Below are 14,806 nucleotides of genomic sequence, written 5' to 3'. Positions count from 1 at the left end.
GGACGCGGGGGTGGGGACACGGGGGACGGCGGGGGCCAGACTGGGGCGGCGCCGTCGCGGTGGGGGACGCAGCTGCGGCTGAGGGGACGCGGGGGGACAGGAGTCCGCGGCGAGCGGCACCGAGTGGGGGCGGCGGGCCGGGGTCTGAAGTGGCTCGCTCTGCTCGCCCGACGGGACTGGACCCCATCCCTGTCTCACCATCTCTTTCCCCTTTCCCCCCAGCTCCATCTCCCTCTCCGCCCTCCCAGCCTTCCAAACCTTCTTTTTTCCACCTTCCTTTCTTCCTATGTCTCGCCTCCGTGTTTCCCTCGGACCGTCAGTCTCTCAGTGGCTCTGCCTGGCAAAGTCCCCACGCCCCACAGAGAAGAAAGGGATGAAGCGGGGGGGGGGGGGGGGGGAGGTCGGGGGCAGTGGCCAGGCAGGGCGCCCCGTGGTGCACCTGCCCCAGAGAGAGGAAAAAGAACTTTTTCTAAGACCTGAAAGGAGAGGAAGTTTCCAGACCACAGCCAGGCCTGACTCGGAGGCTCCTGAGAAGGTGGGGCTCCTGGGAGGGGAGGGGAAAGGACAGCCCCTCCCATGGGGAGAGCGTGGAACCAGGAGGGGCCCAGGTTCCCAGCAAGCCAGGATGAGGTCCTAGTGGGCTCGCACCTGAAGTCCCCTCCCCTGGGACAGTGACCTCCCCCAGGACACTGCCCAGGCTGGAAGGGCCCCCTCCCACGGTCTCCTGAGCTCTCTGCACAGGGAGGGGAGAGGGGTTCTCCGTCCCTTCAGAGTTCAGAGCACAGTTGGAGGGGCCCCAGGGAGACAGTTACGCTGCAGGGAGCAGGGCCCCTTGCTGGGTAGGGACGCTTGTCTGGGATCCCAGCACCCGCTCTGCAGAGCTGCCATCTGCACAAACCCGGTCTCGGACTAAACTAACCTCTGCCCAGCCTGCCCTCCAAGTCTTTGGTAGTATGAAAAAATTCCTCCTGCCATTTACAGCCTCTCCTGAAAGTGTAAGGTGCCCAGCCTCCCAGGAAAGAAAGAAACGTCAGTCTGTCACCGGACGATTATTGGGCGTCTCCTCTGTGGTTCATGTGACCAGAGGTCCCCAGCGCCATGGGTTAATGCCAGGACAGAAATTTAGCTGAAATTCTCCACTTCTGTCCTTGCCCTAAGTCTCCGCTTCTCCCCACCCGCAAGGCAGCTGTGTAGAGATGGTGGTCCCCCGAGGGCCAGGGCTGATCGGGGTGGGAGGTGGGGGACAGAGGGGGCCTGGGACTCAGCCTCGTTACATCCCAGCAAAATGGTTTGGATGTTTGTGGATTTTATCAGCACCCGTATCAAAAAGGAAGGCTGGGAGGCCTCCAACCCAGACAGTCTTGAATCTGTGCACTGATGTTCTTTTTTTTTTTTTAAATTGTGGTCAAAATATATAGAACATAAAATTTACCATCTTAACCACTTTTAAGCACACAGTTCAGGGGCATTAAGTACATTCACATCATTGTACAACCATCACCAACAGTCATCTCTGGAACTTTCCGCCTTAAACTGAGCCTCCGTCCCCACTAAGCAATCCCCACCCCCCTCCTCCAGCCCCTGGCGACCACCACGCGGCTCTCTGTCTCTGTGAGTTTGACTCCTCTAGGGGCCCCATGTCAGTGGGGTCGTATAGCATTTGTCCTTCTGTGTCTGGCTTATTTCACTGAGCATCACGTCCTCAGGGGCTATCCCTGTTGTAGCAGGTGTCAGAGTTCCCTTCCTTTTAAAGGCTTGAATTGTATTCCATGGCATGGATGGACTACATTTTGTCTATACATTCATGCTTTGTGTGATCTTTTAAAATGACTTGTAAACCTAACTCTTCCAAGAAGAAGGAGACGATCTTGTTTGAATCACTCAGTGGCACTGGGTGACACTGTACTGGGCGCCGTGGAGGGGGGAGGGCACGGAGAAGGAGCGTGAGACCCCGATGGCCTCCTGTAAGTAGTCCGGGCCCCAGAGTCTGTTGCCAGACCGCCGGGAGGCAGAGACTCAAACTAGAGGGCGAAGGACTGAGGAAGGTGCTGGGACTCAGAGGGCCCAGGGGTGGACGGAAGGTTCCAGGCTGAGATGGTGCTGGTGGGGCCGTGTCCCGACTCCTTCTGCACTTTGCTACACCGTGTCTCTCCACACTTCATGTAGAAGCCTTGCTTCCTGGGACCGGAGGGCTGGGTCTGGGTTGATGACTACAGCGCTTCATGCACGAAAGGCCAAACCGAGTCCCGATGTTCAGATGGTTATGATGAAAAGCAACGCCAATTGCTGATAAATGGAGCTCCTCCTATCAATTCAAAACTGCCTTCCGTTCTTTCTTGCCTTAGCCTCGCATTCGGCTTGCAGACGGTGCCTCCCGGGAATCGGGACCGTGGTTAAGTCCCACGTGGGCCAGAATTCCCAGATGACCACCCCAACCCAGAGCGTGACTGCTGTTGCTGCTTGTCTTGCAAAACCAGATCTGTGAAACTTGTGTTCAGAAGAGGTCAGGCGAAGGGAGGAAGGTCCACATTCCACCTTTTGGGTTCAAGGCTGAGTGGGGGCTGGGGAGGAGTGTCAGGCTGTGGCCCCGGACCTGGGTTCCGGTCAGAACTGCTCACCTGTGCCGGCCCATGGTCACTTCAGTTCTCCGACAGTCACTTCTCCCCAGTGAGATCTAGATATTAATACTGATCACTTTCCGGCTTCTCAGTGACACCCAGCACAAAATGAGAAAACAGGAGACGCTGTGATGTACTATTACCTTTGCTGTTATTCCTGAGATGTGGGGCTGTAAACGGCTGGATGCTGAGGTCCAGACCTGGGGCTGGAGTGCAGCTCTCCCCCTCCCCCGCTGGATGGACACCCCCCCCCCCACAACTAGTCTCCTGGGCTACGTCCCAATCTTCTGGGGTGACTGTGAAGATGAAAGGAAATCTACCCTATCGATCTATTGCATTATCCAGTAGATCTAGAAAAATTCAAATAGACTTAAATATGGGAACAGAAAGATAAGGAAAGGACAGTTATCAAGGAAGCCCCTTAAAAATGCTTTTCTACTAAAGCAAAATTCAGTCTTCAGTTTCCTAGATGCCAGCCTGCTTACCCGCGCCGCGGTGCACGGGGAGAGCACGGCTGGGACACGCCATGTGCAGAGGTCACACCCGCGCCTCGTCCCCCTGAGGTCTCCTTGAGCTGCTCCTGCTTGTGGGTCAGGGGTTTTGACGGGGTGACTGTTCTCAGCAGGGCAGCCTTTTTGGCTGTGATTTGTTCGGGGCTCTGAGATGATCATGGTTGCTGTCAAATTTGTGAAATGGCCCGGCACAAGGGGTAATGCAGGCTCCCCTTCTCGCCTCCTCGGGCCAGCGCTCTCTCTTCCCCGATCCGTCCCTGCAGCCAGGCTCCCCCAGCACATCTCTCACATCACAGTCCTCTGTTCCTCCAGCTGCTCACACACTGGCGGAGCCAGAGGGACGGTCTGCAAACACCGTACCCCAACAGAGGGCTCCATCCTCCCCGTGTGGTCTCTGTGGAACCTTCCTTCCACCCTCCACTCTGGCTCGGGAAGGTGCAGTCCTCATAGTCACGTGCAGCAGTGGTGGGGCGGGGCCCAGGCTCTGCCCCCACAGCACGGATGCTGCTGGTGCTGCAGCCACCCCTGCCCGACCCGCTTCGTGCAGTTGGCACCACCCTCCGCTGCTGGTCTCGTCCTTTAAGAGGCAGGATCTTCCAGTGGAAAGATCTATGTGCTTGGAGCCAGGCGGAAAGGGGGTCCATCCTGGCACTGCAACGTGCTAGCTGTATGACCTCAGGAAAGTCACCGATGGCTCTGAACCTCAATTGCCACGTGTGTAAAGTGGGTAAATGGGTATGAAAGACCACCCCTAAGTTAGCACAGACAGGTGTTTCCAGAGGAGAGCACTCTGCTTTCAACGGTGTACTTCTTGAGGAGGAGGGGTGCTGCAGCTCGGTGGTAGAGCGCGTGCCTAGCGTGCGTGACGTCCTGGGCTCAACCCCTGGTCCCTCCATTAAAAAATAAATAAGCAAATAAAATATATAAATGAATAAGCCTAATTGCCCCGCCCCCAAAACAGGTGTGCTCCACACTCGCGTAGTTTTGGCCGTTAGGGATAGGAGAGAGGACAGAGCGATGAATCTGCAGGACAGCGCTATCTCAAAAGAAATCAGTGAGATGCAGGAATCGGCAAACTTTTCCCATAAAGGTCCAGATGGTAAATATTTTAGGCTTTGAGAGCGAGACAGTCACTGTGGAGACAGCTCAGCTTTGTCCTTGCAGCATGGCTGGACTTGGCCAGTGGGCGCAGACCTGGCATTGCAGGGCTGGGGCCACCACTGCAGTTTGCCGACTCCAGATGTGGGGAGAAATCCGAGAGAAGACTGCTTAAAGGGTGTGCGCAGGCGGAATATGAACAGACCGACCACCAGGCTCCATCCATACTGAGCGCATGCGAGCTGGTCCAGCAGAGGGGTACCGTTTACTTCCCTGTCAGACTGGCAAAGAGCAGAAAGTTTGATAAAGTCTAATATTGCAGGGGGAAGCCAGCAGTCTAACGTGCTTCAGATTTGACAATATTTAGCAACATGCTAAATGAATAAACCCTCTGGTCCAGGAATTCTGCTTCTAAGAAATTATTTCACGGGCAGACTTGGCCATCTTTTTTTTTTTTTTTTTCTGGCATGCCGATGTTAACTGTAGTATTGTTTTTATGGGAAAAAGCCTGAAACCATACAAACGCTCCTCAAAAGCCAGGTCTATCCACACAGTGGAATTCTGTGAGGCCATTAAAACAGGGACGTACAGGAAGTTTCTGGAAGAAAACACTAGTCCGTGCAAGAAACTGCGCTCACAGGACCCCTGGGGGACAGGATCTTGGTGCACGAAGGGGGAAGAATTTCTAGTATTTCTTTTATGTCCTTTTCCTTCGCTTGTTTTTCCACCCTGAGCGACTGTTACCAGTCTAATTAAGAACACAAGAAGGAAAAGCCAGGGGCCGCAGAGACTAGCACGGCGGCCCCGGCCCACAGCCGCCCGCGCTCCCCGCCTGCCGAGCTGCAGAAGGAGGGTTCCGCCTGCGGTGACCTCCGAGCCCAGCTGTGTAAGCGCAGTCAGCGGGCCTCCCCGCTCCTGCTGAAAGGCAAAACTGATGGGTTTAAAAAAAAAGGTTTGTTTTAAATTAGGGTCGCGCACACAGAGTAGACGGCCCACATGTGAAGTGGGCTGTTGACTGAGTTTCACCCACACTCACGTAGCCAGTCACCCAGCTCAGGACACGGTCCTTTCCAGGCCTGGGGGCGGGGCCTCGTGCCCTCCCCAGTGCCAAGCCCCGCCCCCTCTGCCGGCCCTTGAGCGTCACAGGAACGGCATCGCCCCGCGTGTGCTCTCGTGTCTCCAACTTCAGATTCCTCGGTGTGTAGCAGTCACTGGGGTTTTTTTCACCGCTGCGTAGTGTTGCGTGGTGAGAATTCAGCACAACGTATCGGTCCGTTCTACCGTTGACGAACGTGTGTGCGTGTGCAGCTTGGGGCTGTTGTGAGGAGCTGCTGTGAACGTTCTTCTAGAAGTCTTGGTGGTGGTGACCCACTTTTTTTTTTTTAGCTGAGGGCAAGCAGAAACCCTGCGCCAGCATCAGTGGAGGTTTAGTGAGTGGTTATTTCAGTGGGTGAATGTTGATTTGAAGTAAAACTGCATTTTATCGACGTCGGTGCTTCGTTCCCTGCCTCTGAGTCAGGGTTCAGTGATTCACTTTAGTTTTCAAGGAAGAAATGACCTTTTAAAAAAAAACTGCACTCTTTTTTATCGAAATATAGTCAGTTTGCAATGTCGTGTCAATTTCTGGTGCCCAGTATCATGTTCCAGGCCTACATGAACACACATGCATTCATTTGAAACGGCCTTTTTCAAAGGGAATTGGAGCATAGTTGGTTTGGGGAGAGGCTCAGTTGAATCACAGTGACACCGTCTGTTTCTCTCCGCGGCTCCCGTCTTCAGTTCGCAGATGCTTTTCAAATCCAGCTTGTTAACCTCCACGGCCAGCCCCGCTGGCTGGTGGGCAGGGGGAGGCGCGTGGAGATTCGCATTCCTCGTGGGAGTTCTCCGTCCTCGACAGCTGCGTCTTCTGTGCTCTTAGAGGAGGCTCTGGGTTTGGGGAGGTCAGGAAGGTTCAGGCCGTGAAGGAAGGCAACTTGCGAAGGAAAGGGCGGTTTTCTCTAACTGCTCCAAGCTGGGGGCACCAGCCGACCACAGCTGAGGGCTATTCCCAAGGGCTGGGTCAATCTCTTCCCCCTTAATTTTGTACAGAAATTGTATATAATGGTGTATCTTTCCTAACTCACTTTAAAATACACTTTTTAAACCCAGCCATCTCTGTCTGACTAACTGGGCCCAAGAGGCCCCTCCTGTCCTAACTGACGACCATCCTTCCTCCTGCTGCCTCCAGCCTCTCTGGGGCCTCGTCCACCCAGAGATGCTTCTCTGGCGCCGTCTCCCTTCTCTCCTGGTCATCAACTTTTTCCATCACGACAAGGATCATTCCCATCAGAGTACAGACACACGGCAGCTCCACCCGACCTTAGAGGAAAACCAGGCCTGCCTGGATGTCATGTCCCTCGTGGCTCTTGCCGCCTCGCTCCGCTTCGCACCCCTTTTGCGTTAGTCCGCGGGGGCTGCCATAACGACACACCACAGACCTGGGGGCATCAGCAGTTTACCCCCTGGCTGTTTAGGAGGCTGGAGGTCCGAGAGCAAGGTGTTGGCGGGGCCTCTCTCCTTGGCGTGCGGACGGCCACCTTCCCGCTGCGGCCTCACATGGCCGTCCCTCTGTGTGTGTGCGCCCCAGTGTCTCTCTGTCTGTCCCATCTCCTCTTCTTACAAGGATACCAGCCCTGTTGGACGAGTGCTCAGCCCAACGGCCTCGCTTTAACGCCATCGCTCTTGGAAGGTTTTATCTCCACCTGCAGGTTGTGGGGTCAGGGCTTCTACCTATCAGTTTGGGGGATGCACCTCAGCCAGTCACACCCTTACAGACGACCCCTTTGGAAGTGCTGTCTGCACTGTCTGTCCCCATTTCCTGTCTTCCCCTTCTGTCTTGTACCCGCTTCAGTCAGGCTTTTGCCCCCAGCACTCAATTTAAGTAGCTCTTAACAAGGCCATGGATGGCCCGGCCTCCACGTCCTCGAGTCCAGTGGTCTGTGTTTAGTCCTCGGGGGCTGTGACCTCTCAGCTGCATTTGACATAGTTGCTGCCTCTCTCCCCCATCGGACGTGGCCTTGGTCCCCCCTCCCGCCTTCCTGGCCACACCTTCCTGGGCCCTCTTTTCTGATCCCTCTGTCTCCCCTGACCATTGAGGTCCAAGTGCCTCCAGATTCCTCTCCCTCCGCTCCTTCCTGGCTGGTCTCATCCAGCCTCAAGGCTTAGAAACCACCTCTGTGCTCACGGCTCCCAAGGTTATGTCTCCTCCCCGGCCTCCTCCCTTGAATTCTGGACTTCAATAGCCAACTGTTCTAACTTGCCCACTTGGCCATGGAACTGATCCAAAACCAAACTTCTGATTTCTCCATGCCTAAGTCCTCTCTTCCATCCTGCCAGGTGCTCAGCCTTCGAACCTTGGAATAGTCTTTGATCCCACTTGCTCAGCACAGAAAACCCATTTGCTCAGGCTGGGTTGCACAGAATGCCACACCCATGCCTCGCTGGTGCATCTTTTGGGGGACACAGCGTGGTGTGCTGGGGAGATCCCAGGGCTCAGAAGCGGGTGGAATCTGGGTTCTGGGCCACTAACCCATTGGGCTGTTTTGGCCAAATCCTCCTCTGCTCTGGCCTCAGTTTCCTCCTAGGTGAAGTGAGACAGTGGTTGTGGCCCAGGTTGGGGAATGGGTTTCATCTTGAGGACCAGCTCCCGGCAACCAGTGGTGGCTTGCTTGAGAAGGCCCCGAGCTCTGCGGAAGAGAGCTCTGTGATCGACTGGCCATGTCTGCTGCAGGAGTGAAACTGACGCTGAAGCCCAGGTGTCCCTCCTTAGTCATCCCTGCCCTGCCGTGTGTGTCATGACCCAGCACCCCTCCAGCTTTAAAAGCCCGTGATCGCGCCGCCACCTTGAGCAAATCCCTTCACTGTCCCAAGATTTTGTTTCTTCCCAGGCAAGATGGAGAGAAATAACCCCTGCCTCCCTGCCACACAGAATTGCTTTGAGGAGCAATATATGAGCCAGTGGGTGAAAAAAATTGCTTTGTAAACAACGGAACGGTACAGAAATGCGAGGTTTCATTGTTATTAATTGGCCTCGCTGGTCGTGTGCTTGGGTTAGTCATGCCTTCCTCGGAACCAGCTTCTTGGGCGGGGCAACGGCCTTTGCTTTCGTGTTGGTCCCCACCTCGGGCAAGACTTGCCATTTGTATTTCTCTGGCGATGATGAGAAAGGATGTTGGGTGTGGGGTGTGATCTTTCTGTGCTTGGAAGATCTCGGTGTCTTTCGCAGCCCCTCGGGCGGGGCAAGGCCGGGAAGCCTTCTCCAAGGCACCTGCACCTTCCCCTCCCACCAGCACCCCACCAATTTGTGTGCTTCTCTACAACGGGCGGGGGAAGAAGATCTTCCCAAAGTAAACGTTTGCCTCCCTCAAGGGCTCATCCTTATCACTCAGATCTCTGGAGTTAAATTAATTCTCCTGTTGGGCAGTTGGGAGCAGTGGGTCTCCCTGGAGCCCTGCCTAGCGCATCTCTGGTTAATTTCCGGAGCGGGCATGCGCCCTGCAGCCTGTGAGGGTCCAGTGGAGATGCCCAGATAGATCTATTTTTGTTACCTGATGAAGAAAAGCATCCTTCCCTAAATCTACAAGTCTCCCTTCTTTCACCTTGAATGTTGTCAGCGCCCTGTGTTTTCTGCCAGAATCCCAAGCAGAGTCTCTGTGTGCAGCTTCCTGCGTGAATTAACTTCTCCCAGGGACCCAGGGGAGCCATCTGTTCTTACACTATTTGGTTTAAGCAAAGCTTTGGGGCATTTCTTCTTGCCATTGGTACGTTCTGAGTCAGATTCATCACTCTGGCTCTTATCTATTGGCGAGCGTGTTTTATCGTGATGCGTTCCGTTTCCTTCTGTCTTTCACTTTGGGCTTCCTTCTGCAGCTTTTGTCATGAACAGTGTTCGGTGCGGTGTGAAATGAGAAGCGTTCAAAACTCTTCTAAGACATAGAGGTCTGATTTTTTTTCTTTTTTTTTTTTTTTAAGGGGCAGAAAAATAAAGGACTTGAGTTTCCTGTAAGACTGGAAACAGTGAATCAGATTTTTGTTTTGCTTAAAACCTGAAAATCTGAGGCAGGCGTTGAGAGCCTCTGGACAGAGCTGAAGGCTGTGTCTGGGGCTTTGGGGTGCCGTCCCTGCCCCACGGGCCATTCCATGGGAGAGGGGGTGGCCACCCACGGAGGCTGATTTGAGAGGGACCAGAAAGGCTGCCTGAGTCACCGCGCTAGTGGGCACTGGCGCTTCCTCCCTTGCCTTTTCTGCTCCGTGGGGCATTTTAGTGATTCAGCGCCTGGTGTTATTCACAGAATAATGGGCACAGTGAACGTGGGCTCTGTCTCTACCAGCAGGCGACCTTGGACACGTCCCTGAACGCCTCCTCATTGGTGAAAAGGGCAGCATGCGTCCCACAAGAAGTTAGAGAGATACCGTCTACTGCGTGCCCAGCGCGTGCAGCAGGCACATTTGGGGAGGCACGGTTGAGGGACAAGTGACACAGGGATGTCGTGCTCGTTAGCAGGGTGCCCCAGAGGAAGTTCTGGGGGGCCCCCGCCAAACCTCAAATCTAGCATGACCATTTGCAGAACACTTGCTTCTGTTCCTTGCCTGATCCCCATGGGTTAATAGCCATTACTGCCTTTATCCACTTACCCATCCATCGCTTAACAAGTACCCAGTGTCTGCCATTTGCAGGCACTCTGTTAGGTGCCAGGGGTAAAATGATGCAGAGGTGGGGTCCCCATCCCGAGCAGCCTGTAGTCGGGTGAGGAGACAGTCAGTTGCAGGGTGATGCAGTTTCGGTAAAGGAGGCGCACACTGGAGACGGATGTGAGATGGAGGGGCACCTGGGGCGGCACGAGGGGGCAGAGAGACCTCCAGAGATGACTGAAGCTGAAGTGAGACTTGGAAAATCACGAGGCTTTTGCCAGGCAGAGAATTGAGGTGGGGGGAGTGGCCTCTCAGCAGAGAAAACAGCACGTGCCAAGCCATGGAGGTGTGATGAGTGTCAGTGTTGGAAAAAAGCTGTGAAGATGTGGGGATAGGGGAGGGGGGCCACTGAGCGCCCCCCAGATGCTGTCCTGCGGGCACGGGCCAGCTGCCGGGGCGTCTGGGCCGTGGCCGGTTGCCAGGATGGATGTGCAGGTTCGAAAGATCACCAACAGCGGTGTGGAGAACAGATGGGAAACTCAGGGCCAGCAGCGGGGAGGGCCTTCCTCTGACGGGACGTGGGCCAGGACTCACTGTGTTGTGATTTTAAGTAAACTTTGTATTGAAGCATAGCATTCATGCAGGAGACGTGCTCACGTCCTAAGTGTGCAGCAGGACGGATTTTCACAAAGTGGACACACTGCGTCCCCAGCACCCAGATGAAGAATCAGAACACGACCGGCTGAAAAATAATATTTAATTAATATTAACTGGGTACATGGTACATTCATGTTCTGAAACATTACTGATTGTTTATTCAAGATACAGATCTAACGGGGCGCCCTGTGTTTCATCTGACAACCTTGGCTCCATCCATGTGGTTGCAAGCAGCATTAATTCTTTCATATTTTTATTACCAGTAAGAGCCTGTTTTTTGAATATTCCACATTTTATCTAGACTACCACTGATGGAAGGCTGGGTTGGTTCCAGTTTGGGGCCATTGTGAATAAGGCGCGATGAGCATCCTGTACTTACCTTTAAAGACACGTGTCCAGGTATCCACCCAAGGCTGGATTTGCTGGACCGTAGAGGAGGTTTGTATCTGGCGCTAATAAATCCCGCTGAACGGCTTCCCAGGAACGCTGTTGCAGACCACACCCCCGTCAGCAGCGGGGGAGGGTTCCAGTTTCTCCATGTCTTTTCTCACACACAGCAGCGTCTTCTTTTCATTTTAGCTACTCTGCTGGGTGTGCCGTCAAAACAAATGATTCTGCGGTTTTAATTTGTGTTTCACGTGTGACTAAGTCAAGTGCCTTTTCGTGTGTTTATCGACCGTTTTGGCTGCCCTCCTTGGTGAAGTGTCTGTCCGAGTGTTTGCCTTTTTTTCTGTCGGCGTGTCTTTTTCTTATTGAATCGGAGTAGTTCTTTATATATGATAGGTAGGAGCCCTTTGTCAGATGTACGCGTTACAGACACACCCCCTCAGTTTGTAGCTTGCCATCTCACTCCCTTATTAGAGTTTGCTGATGAGCAGACGTGTTTAATTTTAATGTAGTCCAATTCCTGTGAGATTTTTCCTCGTGCTTCACTCTTTTTTGGGTCCTGTTCAAGAAAGATACGCCTACCCCAAGGTGGGTGCTTCCTCCTAAAAGGTTTACTGTTTCATCTTTCACATTTAGATCTATAATGCATCTAAAATGGATTTTTCCTTTAAAGTCAACTTTATTAAAGGGTAATTTATGTACAGTAAAAGGCACCCATTTTAAGTATACAGTCCAGAGAATTTTGATAAAAGATGTATGCCTGTGTAACCCTTGCCACAATCAAGATACAGACGGTTTCCGTCACCCTGGTGGCCTAAGGTCCCAGAGTGTGGTCCGTGGACGGCAGCGTCAGCCTCACCTGAGAGCTGGTTAGGAGTGCGGACTCCCAGGCCCCACCCCAGACCGACTGAATTAGAATCTGCACTCTAACAAAATTCCCAGGTGCTTGGCACGCACATGGAGGGTTTAGAGACTGAGTTCCTCTGAGGAAGGTGACAAGCAAAAAGTGCTGTTTCCATTGTTATTAATGGCACAGCCTGCAGCAAGGCGAGGGAAGTGATGGATTATCGAGTTTGGGGGAGGGAAATGAAAGAGAAGAGAGAGACTAAGTTGGGAAGAAATTTTGAAGTCATTACAGGAGCACCGTCTATTCTGTGCACCATTTCCTCTCCTGAAGGCTGGCCCCTCCTGGGGCTGTGGCAGGGCCCGAGACCTGCCACGCTGGGGATGAGATTCGCTGCCCGGGAGGCGGTGGGCTCTCAGGGCCGCCGCCTGCTGGTCTGTGCCCTGGACCAGCATGGAGAAAGCCATCTCATGACCAGGTCCGGAGAGACCTTGATTTTTGGTTTGTTGTTGATTTCACTTCTTTTTTGTAGTTTAATTTTTATCCTTATCTAAGTAATGTATGTGTTGCTTTAAAATGTCGAACACCGCCACGTGGCTTACAATAACAAACGTCCCCAGCCCACCCCCTCATACCCCTCTGACATGTTAATCACCTGCTTTTCAGATGGCCTTTTTTCCTTCCAGCTCTTGTACCGTTAAACACTCGAGTTTTATCCTTCTCTACTCTCATTCTTTCAACATTTTGAAATTTTAAGTTAAATTCCTTTTTAAAAAATCAAACAAAGAATATATACATATATTAGAAAGAATACTAACCAACAGTCTTCATATTTCAGTCAGTGGAATTTATTCTTGTGAGTCGTTTGAAATCCAGTTAAATGTGGTCAATTAAATTAAATTAATTTCCAAAGAGCTATCCCAGCCCCATCCTTTCCCCTCTGACCTGCCGTGCTGAGTTTCTCATATGTTAAATTTCCGCTAACTCCCTGCCTCTAAATCTAAGCTCACTGTTCTGTTCTTTAGGTCTGCTTGTCCTTTGCAGCAAAAAAAAAAAAAAAAAATGCAGGCTCTCTCTTTCCCCCTTTGTCTCCCGCCTCCTCGGGTTTTGAAGGATCCTTTCGTCGTCTCCCTTTATGCCGTCTCCCAGCGTTTCAGTTATGTTTGTTTTGGGGGTGTTTTTAGTGGCTGCCCTCCAGTTTAGAAAATACATTTTTAACCTGATCTGAGTCCCTCTTGAAATGACGCTCTGTGGTTTCACGTGCAGTGCAGGCAGCGCATGACCGAATGTTCCCAATCCCTCCCTCCCGACGCCCTGCGATCACTGTCCACATCTCACTCAGCCACCTGCTCTGCTGATGTGGTACGCTGTCTCTATAATTACTTTCAAAGCAGTTAGCTTGTGGATCAACTAAGAATCAGAAAAACGAAAGGTCTTATTTTCTTTTATTTAGTCCTTCTCCTGGGCCCTTCCTTTCTTTATATTGCTTTTCTTCCGCCTGAAGATCCTGTGTTAACATGTTTTGCAGAGCTGGTCTGTTGGCCATAAATCTCCTTTGTTTTTGTCGGAGAAAGCCTTCATTGCTCCTTCACTTTTGAGGACAGTTTCGCTGGATATGGACTTCTGAGTTGATGCTTTTCCTTTCTCAATACTTGCAGTGTGTCACTCCCCTCCCTCCTTACTTGAGTGGTTTCTGATAAGAAGTTCACTGTCAGTCTTATCCCTGGTCCTGCGTAGGAGAGGTGTTTCTCCCCACTCTGACTTTTTCGGGATTTCGCTTGTCTGTGGATCTCTGCGGTTTGGCTCTAATGTGCCTGAAGTGTGTTTTTCCTGTCGCTAACCTTGCTTAGTCTCTCAGCTTCCTGGGTCTGTGTGGTTGGTGTCATTAACCTGGGACAGTTCATGGCCATAATTAGTTCAACCATGTCTTCGGCTCTCTTCTCTTTCTTCTCCCTCTGCTCATCCAGTTACGCATTTACTCCACTTTTTTTTAATTGAAGTCTAGTCAGTTACAGTGCATCAATTTCTGGTGTGCAGCACACTGTCCCAGTCATACACGTGTGTGTGTGTATATACATATGCAAATATGTATATATTTGTTTTCATATTCCTTTTCATTAAAGGTTACTAGAAGATATTGAATGTAGTTCTGTGCTATACAGAAGAAATTCGTTCTTCATGTATTTTTATATATAGTGTTTAACATCTGCAAATCTCAAACTCCCAAATTTATCTCTTCCCACCCTCTTTCCTCTATAACCGTAAGATTGTTTACTATGTCCACAAGTCTATTTCTGTTTTGTAGGTGAGTTCATTAGTGTCCTCGTTTTTTCTTTTTTCTTTTTCAGATTCCACATGTAAGTGATATCATATGGTATTTTTCTTTCTTTTTCTGGCTTTCTTCAGTTAGAATGACAACCTCAGTTCCATCCATGTTGCTGCAGATGGCATTATTTTATTCTTTTTTATTGCTGAGTAGTATTTCATTGCATATACTACACTTTTGATTCCTCCCAGTAATTCTTTTCATTACATTTCAGTTTGAAAGTTCTTTTCATTACATTTCCCTTTTTCTTTTCATTACATTTCAGTTTGAAAGTTCTATTGACCTATCCTCAGGCTCACTGATTCTTTCCTTGGCCACGTCCAGTCTACTGAGCTTGTCAAAAGTGCTTTACTTCTGATGCCATGTTTTTGGTTCTCGTTTAGCACTTCCTTCTCTCTGCGTACGATACCCATCGGCAGGGCGTCCAGTTTTCCCATTACAGCCCTCAACATACTCATCAGAGTTATTTTAAATTCCCTTTCTGATCGTTCCAGCACCTGTGTCATATCTGAGTCTGGTTCTGATCATCGTTTTGTCACTTTGAAATGTGTTTTCCTTGCCTTCTGGCACGCCTTGTGCTTCTTTGTTGAGAGACGCACCTGCTGCACTGCACAGGCACCGGGGCAAACAGGGCAGTGTGAGTGTGAGGGTGCGTGTTAATCTGGCCAGGCTTCAGGCTCTGCTCACTGCTGTG

General features: G+C 51.6%; 1 protein-coding gene and 1 long non-coding RNA gene across 4 annotated transcripts in view; one reads left to right on the top strand and one right to left on the bottom strand.

Moving 5' to 3' along the window:
• The window catches only part of LOC141573865 (uncharacterized), a 29,710-nt gene extending 23,548 nt beyond the window's left edge, over nucleotides 1–6,162 (bottom strand). For both annotated transcript variants that reach the window (XR_012500226.1, XR_012500227.1), the window contains exon 1: nucleotides 259–6,162. This is a non-coding gene — a long non-coding RNA (uncharacterized LOC141573865). The remainder of the gene's footprint in view (nucleotides 1–258) is intronic.
• Nucleotides 1–14,806, top strand: part of CARD11 (caspase recruitment domain family member 11) — a 95,501-nt gene that overhangs the window by 276 nt on the left and 80,419 nt on the right. The window lies entirely within an intron of this gene.

This window comes from Camelus bactrianus, chromosome 18, assembly GCF_048773025.1.
Source record: "Camelus bactrianus isolate YW-2024 breed Bactrian camel chromosome 18, ASM4877302v1, whole genome shotgun sequence".
In the NCBI taxonomy this organism is placed as follows: Eukaryota; Metazoa; Chordata; class Mammalia; order Artiodactyla; family Camelidae; genus Camelus; species Camelus bactrianus.
The sequence above is the reverse complement of the archived record's forward strand: the minus strand, read 5'-3'. Positions and strand labels throughout refer to the sequence as shown.